Raw genomic sequence first — 16,360 nt, 5'->3', positions numbered from 1 at the left:
TTCTGGAGGGTCAGGGGTCCAGGCAGAGCCTAGCTGGGAGGGTGGTTTCTGGGTCAGGGCCACTAGCAAGCTTGCAGCTGGGCCGCCAGCCAGGGCTGTGTTCATCTCGGGGTCCAGCGGGGGCTGGTGACGCGCTTGCAATCCCGCAGGGCTATTGCAGGCCTTGGCTCCTCACCAGCCTTGGTCTGTCGGTCGGAAGCTTCTGTTCCTTGCCCTGGGGGTCCCTCCATAGGGCTGCTCACACCATGGCAGCTTGCGTTCACTGGAGCAAATGACCCAAGGGAAAAAAGTAAAATAAAACACAGAAGCACAAGTGGACAAAATGGAAGTCAAGCAGTCTTTTACAGCCTAATGTCAAAGGGGCACGCTGTCACTTCTTTCCAGATGCTGTTGGTGTCACAGGGCCCAACGTGGGTACCGGGTGGGGTTGACTGTACATGTGTGTGAATGCCAGCAGGTGGGGATCCCTGGGGCCCTATTAGAAAGACTGCCTTCCACAAAATATATTTTTAACAGGAATGGGATTACATGCTGCACACTGTTCCGTAACTTGCCTTTAAAAATCACTAGCATATCATAAACATCTTTACATAGCATCCACTGTGAGCCCGCAATGTCGGAATTAATGATTGCATAGTATTTCATTATGTCAGTGTGTCGTAATTTGGTGGCCCTGTGCCCTGTAACTAGAGAAAACATTACTGTTCTTACCAGGGCTGGGATAAATATCTTTGTAGCTAAATCTTTAGGCATGGCCGTGATTGTTTCCTTAGGATAAACTTTTAGAGGAAGTGATGCTGCTGGATTAAAAACGTATGAAATTCTAAAGCTTTTAATACATCTTTCCAGACTGTTCTCTAGGAAGTTTTATAGTTGATGCTGATCACAACAATATGGGCTCACATGGCTTGTGCTTGGATTTCCATACCGTCTTCATTCTTAGACCCCTTCGGTATTCCATCCCTTGAAAGTCAAACTTGAAAATACCAGTTTTCAGATGTCCTCGTCCAGGATTTTAAAGCATTAGACTTTGCATAAAGATTACTGGGAGATGTTTGATGTCCAAGGTATTTTCAAAGATACCTAATTCCATGAGTAGTCAAATCATAGTTCTGGGAATTTATATTTGAAAAGAAATACCTGTTGGGTGTCTGGAGTTTGGTGGGGCTTGGTTTGGTTTTGTTTGTTTTATTTTGTTTTGCTTTCCAAATAATTACTAACAGGAACCATAATTGTGTGGAATTCACTGATTTTACTAAAGACGTACTAAACTTGACGTTGATGGATGGACGGTGCCGTTACATTAACATAGGCTGCACTGAGATAGGCTACCACTGACGTGTGTTCTCCATGACTTAGTCAGGACATAAGGAGCCCAGCACCTCCCAGAAGCCGACAAATTGAGAGGGGCCTGACTGGGAGAATCTCAGAAGCACACAGGAGAACGTAGGAAGGAGAAGGGAGACAGCTTGCATTTTGTATCCTGAAAACCTGGGTCTGCTCTTGTAAAGCTGTAAGTCCCACCTTGGGCAAATCCCCATGCCTCTTTTCTCATTCATATAAGACATGTGTTCGTTGAGGCTCTTATTTGTATATTCTGCTTCTCTCCCTTCGACCTTTCAGTTGGCCACAAACATGCCCAGGCCAGTGCTCTGGAGCAGCAGTGTGGCATGTGGTTAAGAGCAAGCGGTCTGGGGGCACACTGGATTGGAACTCCGACTCTGGTACCCACTGGCTGTGTGACCCCGAGCAAGTTACTTAACCTCTCTGTGCCGGTTTCCTCAACTGTGAAATGGTGATGATAATAACAATACCTAATGTTGTTAAAGTGAGTGTACTAGACGAAGTTCTCCAGAGAAATAACCAATAATGTGTGTGTGTATGGTGGGTAGGTGGGAAAGTAAAGGAGGAAGCAGATTTAGTTTAAGGAATTGGCTTATACATTTGTGGAAGCTGGCAAATCCATAATCCACAGGGTCAACCGGCAGACTGGAGACCCAGAGAGGGGCCAGTACTGCAGTTTGAGCCCAAAGGTTGTCTGCTGGCAGAATTCTCTCTTCCTTGGGGGAGGTCAGTCTTTTTCTTAACGCCTTCAACTGACTAGATGAGGCCCACCCACGTTGTGAAGAGTAATCTACTTTACTTAGCCTACTGATTTAATATTGTTAATCTCATTTTTAAAATACCTTCACAGCAACATTGATACGTGCTTGGCCAAATATCTAGGGACCATGGCCTAGCCAAGTTGACACAAAAAATTAACCACTCCAAGGAGAAAATGAATTAATGGTTGTAAGAGGCTTAGTAGAGCGCCTAGCACAGAGCAAGGACATTGTAAGAGTTTATAAAGTAAACAGAAGTCTCCCTATCCTATAGAAAGCTCTCACAGACTGTGCCCTCTAAACCTCTTAACCCAGATCTCTTGAAGACTTGTTCTCCATGTGCTGCTTCCATTTCTCAGCCCACTGTGATCCTATTCCTGCTACCAGCTCTTGGGAAACAGGGTCACCAAGCCGCTGCACAACTCTGAAGGCAGGTGACCTCCTCATCCACTTTGATGTCTCTGCAGCGTTTGAAGGGCTTCCTTCCTTATGAAGGGCCCTCCTCTGTTGACTCTCTGACTCAGTTTCTGGGTCCTCCTCGTCTGCTGGCTACTGGACTCTGCCCTCTGCCCAGCTGCTACCTTACGTTATCAGCTGCTGGGTCTTCTCACCTCTTCCCTCACTCCCATGGCTCCCCATGCACCCAGGTCCTGGTTTCTGCTCTGTGTTTCTGACCTTCCAGTAGACATCCGTTTGTGGATGTGCCAAGAGAAAGTCAAGTCCAAGATGCCTGAAATTAAGGCTTATTAGTGAACTCTCACTTCAGCATCTAAACCTCTTCGTGTTCCCTCTTGGTTAAGGATATCACCTACCAGACCATCAGAGTAGAAACCAGAGAGCTGTCCCCACTTTATTCCTGCAGCCTCATCTGGTCCTGTGTTGCTGTCAGATCAGCATTTCTCAAGCTTTCCCTCTCCCCATCCTCTTCATGTTACCTCTGCCTCGGTTCAGACTCTTACCCCCTTTTCTGGCCAATTCCTGTAGCTGTTGGAGTGCCTTCCATCTCTCTTCCCTCCACTAGGTCCTCTGTATCACTTTGTAGGTTATTTTTCCAAAGCACAGACCACTTTCCCACGAGAGATTGTCCCCGAGCTACTCATGTTGAGCCAGTCCACGCTTCTCGGGCACACAGATGCCTTCAGAGCCGGCCCCTGCCTATCACTCTGCCTCATTTCAAGCCACTGTCTTCTGCACACCTGCACCAACTGTGTGCTCTTCCCCTTCCCCGGTTGCGCTAAGGGGTCCCCATAGCTTGTCACATTATGTGGGCAGGATCTCTCTTTCAAATCCCTTCTCCAACCCCTAAACAGCCATGTAGCCCCTCTCACTTAAATTGTATGTATTACAGTGATACTAGAAATACATATGGGCAGGGCCTTGCATTTTCTTAGTTACAGGGCAGTTGAATGCATTATGAAATAACATTTGTACTTAAGAGGACTGTCTACGCAGAAGACAATCATTTACATACGAACAGAAAGATGCACGTACTGTGGTCATGGCGGTCCTTGTGAGGGAGAGAGGAGGAGTCAGAACCGGAGGAGATGGCAACAGGGTGTTGGAAGCAGAAACTTGAGTGATGTCCTTTGACTATGGAGAAAGAGGTCACAGGCCAAGGAACACAGGTAGCAATGAGAAGCTGAAAAAGGCAATGCAACAGATTTTCCCCTGGGAGCCTCCTTCCTCCAGAAGGATCCAAGCCTGTGGACACCTTGACTTGGGGTGAGGGGAACTGACTTCAGACCTCTCACTTCCAGAACTACTAGAGAATACAGTTGGGTTGTTTCAAGCCCTTAAGCGCATGTTCATTTATTACAGAAGCAATGGGAAATTAACACAATATAGAAGTACATGAAGACAAAGAAATGTACATTTTTAGGAGGTCTCTGAAACATAAGTTACCTGATTCTCTGCCTTTTCTCTGGAAATAATCCCCACTGCATCAAGCCTTTTGCTGTCAGGAACCTTCATTGTATACGTGGTTTATTTTCACTTGAATGGTCTTTTTAAGCTACTGTGAGAAATTTAACTGCGAACTCCCGGGTATAACAGCTTATATGTGTCCCCAGAGAAGTCAGCATTTGCATAGGCATTAAAAAATAATCAAATGAATTAAAAAATGCTTTCAGAAAACTTTAAGAGTGATGGACATTTCAAAGAAACCATATGTTCTTTAACCTCCTAAACTCAGTAGAAGCGTACATATTTCAAAAGTTAGGGGTTTTGTTTTGTTTTGTTCACTGTTTTTATTATTAAGGTTCTTATTTTGTTATACTTAATCAGTAATATCATTATTTAAATAGAAATTAAGTTATCTTAGTTAAATGAAAAGTTCTAAGACAGTATTATCAGATCAGGAAAAAAGTAGGAACCCATCTTAAGCATAAAATACTACTTACTAATTAGTAACTGTTTACGGTTAATTCACACACAATAATCACTTCAAACCATTTTAATACTTTATGTGCTTTTAAGGTAAATCAAAATAATTGTAGTTCCAAACTGTTTAACAGGAAGATACAGTAATCTGTGACTCTATTAAGAATCGTTCACCTAAGGGGCGCCTGGGTGCCTCAGTGGATTAAAGCCTCTGCCTTCAGCTCAGGTCATGATCCCAGGATCCTGGGATCGAGCCCCGCATCGGGCTCTCTGCTCGGCGGGGAGCCTGCTTCCTCCTCTCTCTCTGTCTGCCTCTCTGCCTGCTTGTGATCTCTGTCTGTCAAATAAATAAATAAAATCTTAAAAAAAAAAAAAAAAAGAATCGTTCACCTAAATCAAGGTTGGCAAACTACAGCAAAGCTAAGAATGGTGTTTACATTTTTAAATGACTGAAGAAATAATCAAAAGAAGAAGAGTATCTCATGGCACATGAAAGTTATATGAAATTCAAATGTGAGCATCCCTAAGTAAAATTGTATTGGACGTTTTGGACTGAATGTTTGTATCCTCCTCCCCAAAGTTCCTCAGTTGAAACCGTAACCCCCATGTGTTTGGAGGTGTGGCCTTTGGGAGTAATGAAGGTGAGGCTCTCAGGAATGAGATTAGTGCCATTGTGAAAGAGACCCCAGGGAGCTCCGTCACCCCATCTACCGTGTAGGGCGCAGCAAGGAGATGCCATCTGTGAACTAGGAAGTGGGATTTCATGAGACATTGATTCTGACGGCACCTTGATCTTGGACTTCCGAGCCCCCAGAACTGTAAGCAATTAATATCTGTAATTCATCAGCCACCAAGTACGTTATTTTTTTTTTTAAGATTTTATTTATTTATTTGACAGAGATCACAAGTAGGCAGACAGGTCGGCAGAGAGAGAGGGGGAAGCAGGCTCCCTGCTGATCAGGGAGCCCGATGCGGGGCTTGATCCCAGGACCTTGAGATCATGACCTGAGCCGAAGGCAGAGACTTTAACCCACTGAGCCACCCAGGTGCCCCACGTTATTCTTTTTTTTTATAGCAACCTAAAGGGACTAAGATGCTGGAACACAACCATACCCATTTGTGGATGGTCTGCATGAGTGCTGTCTCATTATGCCCATGGAGTTGAGTGGATGAGACAGAGACTGGATGTCCCCACAAACTGAAAATATGTACTGACTTCATACAGAAAAATGTGATCCTTGATCTAAAAGGCCTGGAACAGGGAAGCTCTTACCGTTCTAGTATTAGAATGTAGATTCTAGGGGCGCCTGGGTGACTCAGTTGGTTCAGCATCTGTCTTCGGCTCAGGTCATGATCTCAGGGTCTTGGGATCGAGCCCTACATCAGGCTCCCTGCTGCCTCTGCCTGCTGTTCCCCCTGCTTGTGCGCACTCTCTCTGACAAATAAATAAAATCTTTAAAAAAAAAAATGTAGATTCTAGCTCATGGTCTGCAGACCCGAAGTGGGGGTGCCTGGTGCAGCCACAAGTCCATACTTTCTGCCATCCGGGTAGCCCTCCAGCATTGTGCCAGGAGTGAGGACTGATGCTCAGAGTGATAACAGCTTTGTTATAAGGCAAGACTTCAAACTCTCAAAAGAAAGATGAAATCGCTTTTACTCCCATGGGACTTTTATTTGAAAAATAAATCCGCATTTTAACACTAACTCGAATAGCACAGTCCGTGACTGCCAGATAACCAAAACATACTCGTAAGAGAGGGTCCTAGAGGGGCTCCCTTTCAGACACTGTTAGAGTGGGGTCTGTATTTGATGCCGCCATTTATCGCTCTTGTCTAATGCTTTTTTTTTTTTTTAGTGGCGACAGTTGTCTTTTTTCTTTCTTTTGGAACAAGTGAAAATTTTCCATTATACAAATTAGCATCTCCACCCTTCAACCCACATGTTCGTCGGAGGATGACCTAATAGATCAGCACTCTGAGAACATAAGTAAAGTTGAATTTTGTTTAGTATGTCACAGCAGTTTGAATGGGCTCATTATTACGTGCCCTTTCCCAAAAAAAGCTTTTTTTTAAGAAGTGCAGCTTGCGGGGCGCCTGGGTGGCTCAGTGGGTTAAAGCCTCTGCCTTCGGCTCAGGTCATGAACCTGGGATCCTGGGATCGAGCCCCACATCGGGCTCTCTCAGTGAGGAGCCTGCTTCCTCCCCTCTCTCTGCCGGCCTCTCTGCTTACTTGTGATCTCCGTCAAATAAATAAAAATCTTAAAAAAAAAAAAAAGTCCAGCTTGCATATACTAGAATTCAGACCTTTGCTGTATTTACATGCAGCACTGAAGTCGTCGTGTTCGAATGCCGCTTGATGCTGCGAGGGGGGACTTGGTGTAGTGAGCACAAGTCTGTCTTTTGAGTAGTTAGCGGATTTCTTGAGCTTACGATCTTCAATGGTGCTCTCTTGCAAACCAGTGTCTGTGTCATGGGTGGGGAGGGAGGAGGGAGTTGTGGACACGTACATGTCCTCGTCAGTCACGTGCGGGGGTGCAGTGTGTCCTTTGGAGGAAGAGGTTTTCCTGTCCGGGTCTGGCACACGAAGTTTCCACTGGTCCTGCTGAATGCATGGTAGTTGAGGCTTTCTGGGCAGTCCAAGAGCATTCTGTCAGCTTGCTTTTACAGGCATTTGCTCTCTTGCCTAGAACTGGGACAGCAGATGGCTGTCCGATGTTCCCGGTTGTCAGACTGTGATCTGACTTGATGCCCTGAGGAAGGGTCACTTCTGAACATGCAAACCAGGTCAGTGGTTCGGATTGAAAGTGACCGAGTGACATTGGGCAAGAAATCAACCTTTCGGTTTCTGGGGTGTGATGAGTTTCTGCCGTTTAATGATCAGTTGGGTTACTGGATTTGAATACTCTCATTCTAACGAGATGACAGAAATAAAAGCATCTTCTAAGTGGAGCTACATTGTAGAATCCAGTTTTAACTGCCTTCCCAAAACACAGCCTGCAGAGTGTGTGTGGGTTGCTATAGAAATGGCAGTTAGTGAACCACCTCTTAGCATGCCTGTATGGTGCATATGTAGCAGGCAGTCAGGATCCCTTCTCAGAGCTGGCCTGGAGGGGCTTGGTCTCCGCTTCAGACGGTGAACGTGACTGCCGATCCCGGGCTCTCTGAATTAGTCCATTTAGGTAAGTTACAGACAGCCTGCCCTCCAAGGTGGAGCTTGATTTAAAACATAGATCTGGATGTTTTTTGCATTTCATTGTATTTTTTGGTGGGGGGAGGTAGGGATGGGAGTTCTTATAGCACCAAATTATGTTTGGAACTGGCAAAAAAAAATGAACCTAATATCACTGCCTTATCTTCTTCTCTCTCTATCCTGAGCCCCACGTCAGGAAGGAAGGCGACATACTGAATACTGAGATGTAGAGACTGAATTACAAGAATGAACTATATTATACGGGCTGGGCAAAAGTTAGAACAAAAGGAGTTCGTGTTTCTAGTAATCAAGTGCATATTTACTTGTGTGATACTAATTTTAGAACCATACATGCCATCATTTATTTTTTCAAAAAGAACAGACTCTGGGGACACCTGGGTGGCTCAGTCAGTTAAGTGTCTCTCTTCGGCTCAGGTCATGATCCCAGGGTCCTGGGATCGAGTCCCACATCGGGCTCCTTGCTCAGCAGGAAGCCTGCTTCTCCCTCTGCCTGCCGCTCCCCCACTTGTGTTCTATTTCTCTGACAAATGAATAAATTAAATTAAAAAAAAAACCAGACTCCGTAGATAAGAGTACTACAAAGAAGGAAGCGGACTTACCTAATCTTAAGTGTGATGTCAGTAGATCCTTAAGAAAGATGGTAAGAGGGTGCCTGGGTGGCTCAGTGGGTTAATGCCTCTGCCTTCGGCTCGGGTCATGATCTCAGGGTCCTGGGATCGAGTCCCGCATCAGGCTCTCTGCTCAGCCAGGAGCCTGCTTCCTCCTCTCTCTCTGCCTGCCTCTCTGCCTACTTGTGATTTCTCTCTGTCAAATAAATAAATAAAATCTTAAAAAAAAAAAAAAGAAAGATAGTAAGAGGTAAGTCTTCTCCCAGAGAAGGCTGTTTCTCAGAAACAAATAAATAACTCTCAGGAAAGGAGTCTCCACTTCCCCAGATGTTAAAATTGCCTGCAAAAGTGAATTCCAGCTTCTGTTGGATATGTCAGAGAAACCAAGGTAATTTACCTGCGAAGAAAGCCGACTGAAATGATGGAAAGGACAGAAAGGAGCACTGGTGGGAGGCACAGGATGTCATGGGTACTTAGTAGTAATCCCGCGGAACTCTTGCTGACCGGAAATCTCACCTGCCATGTGGCCAACAAACTGGTGTGGTTTCGAGACACAGATGGGCATCTTTTTGCCACGACAGACCGTGAGCATCACCGCTGTGACGCGCGGCCCGTTGTCCGAACGGAAAACGCTCAGGCCGAGGAGCCGGTGTGCTGCCAGTGGGGAGAACAGAGGCACAGTGATCTCAGAACATGGACCTTTGTTTTTCAGTTGTTGCCTAGCAGCTAAAAAAAAAATTCTTGTGATATCAATCCATTCCTAGGAATCGTTAAGCCTTTTGTGTTTATAGCCACCACTGCGCCCCCAGCCCTGAAATGAGACTTTTCAGAGAATAATGAACGCCATCACGTGGGCTACATGGTAGTTGTGGTTCAGGGCCCTTTTTGTTCTGAAATGTTATTCTTACAGACTTCATCTTCCCAGTTGTCACTTTGCACAGAACTAGAACTTCCGTGCTTGAGTTTCCCCGAAACCGTTTTTGGCACGCTTTATAAGTGACTGTTGCCGACTTGGTGGCCTTGGAGTGTATACAGATCGGTGTGTTCCTCCTGGAAGGAAATGGGTCTTACGATCAACTCTTACTTGCCACTTACAGAATATTCACGTTGTGGATTTTCTGTGGCAAATGTGTACCCTCCCGCCGGCCTCCCAGTCACCTGGAAGCCTTCAAGCCCCCTTGCGTTGCCACTGCCCCTCGGCCTGCGTTTGAAACACTGTGTCTGCCGTTGCTCGTTCTGACGTCAGCCTGGGTGAAAAATAGGAAGGTGGAAGCTGCCATAATTTATTTCTAAAACCAAATGATTTTAAAATGTCTTCTATCTTCGGTCTGTTGAAAATGGATAATTACAGGGAAAGGTATTTGTGATAGACTTTGCACTGTGTTTAGCAGGAGTCTATAGTGTGGGCAGCGTGAAGCCCAGCAGTTGAGGCAGCTTGGGCTGGGACCCTGGCTCCTCCTGGTAGCCAATGGAGTTGTGTGATGTTGAGCAAGCACCTTAACACCCCTGGGCCATAAGATGGGAACAGTGCCTTGTACTCCGTAGAGAGCTCTGGGCATGTTAGCCGTCATTATTACAGTCATCACTGCTATTATGGAGCTCATGTTCAGCTTCTATGGTAGGCGTGAAGCATGATATAAGAAAGGACAAGTACAGGAAAGTCCTAGTGTCTTTAAATTGAATATCCACTCTCAGCCAGGGCTGCCGTGTGGCTGGGAGGCCCTAGGTGTCCAGTCTGACTGGCTGGTACATACCTTTGTTTCATATTTGTATGAGCTGGTCCATGTTTTGGATGTCAATTTCCCTATTTCCAGATAATTCTTATGGTTCAGAATAGGTTTTGATTTGAGCAAAGCAGGTACATAAGTCCCCTGCTGTGCCAAACAAGTGTTAGCCTGGCCAGCTGCCCGGTGTCCAAACTTTAGCCCTGCCCTGCTCTTCCTTCTTACAACTCCGTACCCTTGATCTTTACAGCAACCCGTGTTACTGTCCTGACCTCCCAGGTGAAGACCCCGGAGAGGAGGACTCAGGTGCAACGAAGATCCCAAGGTCTTGGCTTTCCTGAGTAAGATGCCAAGTTTTCCAAACTGGAACCTTTGGGCCCAGCGAGATTCTTTGGTGTATGGAAATTATCCACCAAGGGTTTTAAAATCTGAGGCTTGGATTCTGATATTAATCTGGTAAAACTTAATATGAGGAACATTCTGCATCATCAGGATGTGATACTGAATTTAAAGCCATTGGTTACTGTCATTGCCTGGGTATACACTTAGGAGCCGACTAGTGGATAGAACAGAATCGCAGAGAGAGAACTGAACTGGGTAGCTGCCATTCATCAGGGACCCCACCATGTTAAAGAAATTTAAGATGAAAGTCTGTGGAAAGAGGAGAATTTCTTGGCAAGTTCAGCTCGACAAAGGTGGCAGGAGAATGGAGTCATAGCACACAGTTCAGAAGCTTCACCCAGGGGCACCTGTGGGTGAAGTGGGGTCAGTGGGTTAAAGCCTCTGCCTTCGACTCAGATCATCATCTCAGGGTCCTGGGATGGAGCCCCGCATCGGGCTCTATGCTCAGTGGGGAGCCTGCTTTCCCCTCTCTCTCTCTCTCTCTGCCTCCCTCTCCACCTACTTGTGATCTCTGTCTGTCAAATAAATAAATAAAATCTTTAAAAAAAAAAAGAAAAAAGAAAAAAAAGAAGCTTCACCCTATGTCTTGGTCATGTTTGCAAGTGGCAAGTGCCCTAGAGTCATCAGGTACTACGTTACATTGCTGTTTTTTATTTTAATTTAATTTGAAATTTTATAGCCTGTTTCTGTTTCTTTTTTAAACTTTCTTTGATTTCAGACTTTTGTATAAGCTGCACTCTTTTATATTGGGATATTTTTAACACATAATGACTTTTTAAATAATTTGAACACATTGCGTAAGAATTTTGTTTCCCTTCTAAATTAATTTTGCACGTTAATCAGTTCTAGAAATCATCGGAAGGAAAGATAGTCCTGGCCTGATGTCTATTTTAGGCAAAGCTTCATCAACACTCCAGATTTAATCTTGGAAATATATGTACTACTGAGAAAACCCTTTACATAGGTCATTTTATCTTTTAAACTTTTATTTATAAGATGTATTTATTCATTAGAGAGAGCACAAGTGGGAGGGACACACAGAGAGAGAGAGAAACCCAGACTCTGCACTGAGCGCAGAGCCCAGCTTGGAGCTCATTCCCTATGACCCCGAGATCACGACCTGAGCCAACACCAAAAATCAGTAGCTTAAATGACTGTGCTACCCAAGCACCCTCATTTTATCTTTTGGAATAAAATTCTGCCTTTTAGTGCCTCTGCCCCTTGGGCAGTACCAGCCTTAGCTTGAGCAAGAGGGGTAGCTGCTCTAACCCTCCTCCACATTAGAGGACCTCACTCTGACCCTCATCCAACTGTGTCCTCTCCCAGTGGCCTAAGTCATCAACTGACCTAAAGAGATACGGTCACCTAGAATCTAGAATACCCTTCTGGTACCCAGACTCCAGGGTTCCCTGCCCACCCAGTCCTAAGCTGGTTTCCAGGTGCCGTACCCCAGGTCCTTCTTCCGAAGGGCAGACCTCTCCACCCATATACACATAAACATGTCCCAGAAGGGTGGCCAAGGAGTGCCCGCTGGCTGGGTCATGAGCCCGGGCGCGGAGTAAGGACCCACATGTGCAAGAGGCAGAGGGTGAGTTGAGAAGGGTAGAGGTCTCAGACCAACTCTCCTCATGCCGTTTGTTCCAGCACGTAACTAAAAGCACTGAAGAATTCTACATCCAGTCCTAGACTTCGGATTCTAAAGTTATGATCAAGAGGGTAGGACACTTTTATTTAACAACACAATCACCTGCTTTGTAACTTTTAAATACTTAGATATGTTGTAATGGACATCCATTTCTACTCTTGTCTTGAGTTCTACAAACGTTAGGGGTGAGCCTGTCCTTGGGCAAATCACTCCCTTCTCTGAGGCTAGTGTTGGTAGCCTCGGAAATGAGAGAGAGAATACCAACCTTTCAAGGTTGCAGAAGGACTGGAGAGAGACAAGGTCCATGAAGCACCTGGCACATAACCAAAGAGAGATGACATTCTATGTTGATTCTTTTTGCCCCTTACCCAGAGTCACGCCTTTAAAATTATAGGTGTTGATACGTGTACACGTGCATAAACCAGACACACACACAGAGCGAACCCAGTCTACAGAGGATGCACTTCGTTCGCAGGGTCTGCAAAAGATCTGCAGAAGGACCCTTGCTTGCTCCGAAGTATGACCCATAGACACAGCTGTACCTGGCTGCCCAGGGATTTCAAATGGGCGGTTCGAAATGTGCCTACATTGACGGGAAAGAAAAATAGGATCATTTGGAGAAAGGTTGTTTTTTTCCTTCCCCTACTCATTCTTGGCTGAGCTTATCCATTAGCAAAGCGGTTTATATTACTATAAACCAACATTTCTCCTCACTATTCTCAGAGCAGCCCTGGGGGTGGGAAGCTACCATCTTGCTTCATCAGAAAGAAGCCAAAATTCAGCACAAGCACAGCATCCCAGGGAGTGCAGGAGAGACACAAAACATGATTTCCTCCGGACTCCAGATCCTTCCTTTCCTAGCATACGGGATCCTTGTGCATTCTGCTTCCATGCCAAGACTTGATGAGGCTTAATACAATGATGTGCCGCAGCTGGGAACGCAGAACAGCCCGTTCCCAGGGGTGTTCGATTTGGCCCATGCGGGTGGTTTGGGGGCAGTTGTTTGTTTGAGGTGTTTTAGTTTACTGCCAACATTTAAAAATGAAAAATTTCCCATGGAATTCTTTTCTTGGCTTCTCTTTTCTGGAAATTGAACAGTTCAGCAAATATTTGTTGAAGAGCTTCTTTGTGTCCTGCTTATTCTGGGGTTAAGGCAATGACAAAACAAAGCTGGGAAGGACCCTGTGATTGTGAAGCTTTCTCTAAATGAAGGTGACAGTGAGCTAGCTTGCTTCGTACAACCTAAGTACCGTAAGACTGAGGCAGAATGATGTCAGAGAGAATGATTGGTTCGTCAGAGCCTTTGGAGAAGTGACATTAGGGCTGATGTCCCATAGATACCAAGAGCCTAATGGGAATATCTTGGGGGCTGAACATTCTAGGCAGAAAACAGCCAATGCAAAGGGCTTAAGGTTGGGATCGATGTGGCCCCATCCGGAGGCAACAGCGGGGTCCGCGGGCATCACTGCCCCTTCACAACCGCATCTGTAGGCATTTGAATTTGCCAACGCCTGGCTGGTCCTCTGACAAGTGACTGGGTTATTTTTTTAAAGATTGTAGAAATATTTCTGAAGTCTCATCGAGCACTGGCTGTCCAGTTGGTGCACCACGGCAGCACTGTGGGAAATCGCATCAGGGTTTTCCGGAAGAATCGCCACGCCCACAAGAGTGCCAATAATTTAGAGCTTTGCTGCTCCCAAGTATGGTCCACAGCTGGAGAGCCTGTTAGAACCCCAGATCCACCAAGTCAGAACCTGCCTTTTAACAAGCTCTCTGTTGTAACAGGCTCTTCAGCAAGCACTGGTTTGAGGCATCTTACTGCATCTGTACAGATGTTTGTAAAGTTCTCTGTTATGCTCTCCTTCATTGGGAGTGAGTTTTCTAACGCTGGGGAGTAGTGGCTGTGCCTCCCACAGGCCTGGTCCGCTCCCTCCACCCAGTCTCTTCTGACATGTAATTGCAAGATGGATATCAGATTTAGTTTTAATGAACAAAATTTCCCTCCATATGGGCGTAATTAGCCTGTACTCTGATACAGAATATCAAGAAAGAAATAGCTACTTTCTAGAAATTTATATATACCTATTATAAATCCAAAATTTGCTCATTAAATTTTATTAATGCTATTATGTATCCTAATGCTTTCGGCTACCTATTTAAGGCATACGCTTTCTATAACTTTGCCAGAATCTTAATGGTTTCCCATTACTCTTTTCTAAACCTTGGTTCAGTAAGGCTTCTGATAGCTCAGCTAAAGCTTCAAGGAAAAAAGAAGAGTCACTTGCTTAGATTAAAATTATTTTTAAGAAGCTACTTCCCAAAAATTACCCTAAAAATACCCAGGGAACATGGTGTAGCTGAATACAGGTTCATTTCTTGTTTTAATTTCTAATAATTCAGCGTATCTCTGATTTTATGCTTAAACGGAGGGTCATTGGTTGTAGTGAGTTGCCCTTAATTTTATTCTTATTTAAATCAGTTCTGAAATGTAGTTGCCTGAAGCCCTAAGACTCCAACCATCTGTACAAAACTTACTCTTCAGTTTGATTGCTTTCAACAAGAATGGCTGGATAATTGACACGATGTAAATACTTTGCTATGTAATTAACAAGAAATGCCTCCCCCTCAAAGATCTCATGGAAGAAAAATTCTAAAGAAGGAAGCATAGCTACTCAAAGGCATGAACTTGAATTTGGAGAGAAACAAGAAGACTGTGCCACAATATCATCAAAGTAGACATTGTAGCCACTTCTATACTGAAACGTGTGTCTTAGGGCTGATGGAGTCGTATATTCTGATTTTCGGAAGGGATCCTGGCACAGAACATACAGTAAACTAGACCTTGACCTTGATACTTCTGTAGTCACGGCTGGTAGAAAAGTAGAGAAGAGGTTATAGCCCTTGAGAATGCAAATGAAAAGCCCTGAAAACTAAGTCCTATCTAGATTCTGGAGAAATCCAGCATATTCTGGGGTGGGGAGAGACTCTGTGATTAAGACTAGCGTGAAAAGCGGCTGCAGCAGCACTTGCTAGGATCGGAGAAGGGCCTACTTCTTAAGAAATTGTTCTCCAAAAATAAATAAATAAAGAAGAAAAAGAAGATAGTTCTCAGAAGAGCCAGTGCCCACACCATGCTACTTACTGAGCCAGGGTCACAGAGCTGGAAAGAGGAGACGGTTAGTGGCCGTGCCCAGCAGCTGAGAGGCGAGACCGTTGTGGATTCCTACCACAGGTTCACGCCTGTCCCACCTCTCACTATAAATGTCCCCAAATCTCTAGCAGTGAAAAGTGCAGGTGTAGGAGTCGAAATAGCCGTGTTTCACAGCATGGCTGTTCAGTAGTCACCCTTTGACCGATGGAACTTCTTGGAGGTGGGTTTTCTGAGTGGCTGTGGAATGTCTTCCTGAGTCCCAGCTCCTAGACCTAGAGGCATTCACCCCAGTCTCTTTCAAGAGAAATAGATCAATCTGAATATGTTAGCTGCAAGAAGGAGAACAACCAACTATCAGTACCTACCTGATGACGCGTGTGTTGTTTACCTGACAGGAGCGGTGTGAAAAGGCTCCAGGATTGTTCCCGGGGCCCTTTAGGCCCTCTGCCGCGCCCTCTGCCGCATTCGCACAGTTCACAGAGCTAGAAAGTGGCAGAGTTAGAAACTCACCTGCAGGACTGTCTTCGCTGGGGAAGCCGTCCATGCAGTCAGCTGGCCCTTCATACAGCTGGCCTTGTGTCGGTTCATGTCGGTGACATGTCTCACTGCAGGAGCAGCAGCTTATGTCCCTGTGCATCGCCTAACGCACAAGGGGTCAGCTTCAGCTTGCAATTAGTTCAAGGGTCAATTGTCACTTACAGTTTCCTTTTCAAAATCAGTAGTGCTCCCAATATCAGGGTTTTCTCTGCTTGTTACCAAGTGCTGAGATGAGTTAGCATGGTCCCTATAAAAGGGACTTCCAGGAGGAGGAAATATGGCAGGCAAGAGAAGCAAGGTAAATATGAACCCTGCAGGGCATATTTGAGTTAAACATGTGTTTTGAGCCCTTTTTCATATTTTAGAATTTTAATAGCCATTTGTTATATTTTTTTAACTCACTTTGCTTTATATTTTTCAAATAAAGGCTGATTTCATGACTGTTTGATCACATAGCAAGAAGGTAGCACTCTTGGTGATTGCTAAGAGAGCCCGTCAGATCTTACAGGTGAGCAGAAATCTTGCCTTTCTCTTGCCTGTCAATTACTGGGTGTAATAATCTTTGTGGTTAAGCATAGCTTCCAAATTAAGAACTCATGGTG

General features: G+C 45.1%; 1 protein-coding gene across 1 annotated transcript in view; it reads left to right on the top strand.

The window, feature by feature from the left end:
• Window positions 1-16,360, top strand: part of FAM171A1 (family with sequence similarity 171 member A1) — a 130,202-nt gene that overhangs the window by 100,418 nt on the left and 13,424 nt on the right. The window lies entirely within an intron of this gene.

The sequence above is a fragment of the Meles meles genome, chromosome 7 (assembly GCF_922984935.1).
Source record: "Meles meles chromosome 7, mMelMel3.1 paternal haplotype, whole genome shotgun sequence".
NCBI lineage: Eukaryota > Metazoa > Chordata > Mammalia > Carnivora > Mustelidae > Meles > Meles meles.
Note: the sequence above shows the minus strand (reverse complement) of the source record. Positions and strands in the feature narration are given on the sequence as shown.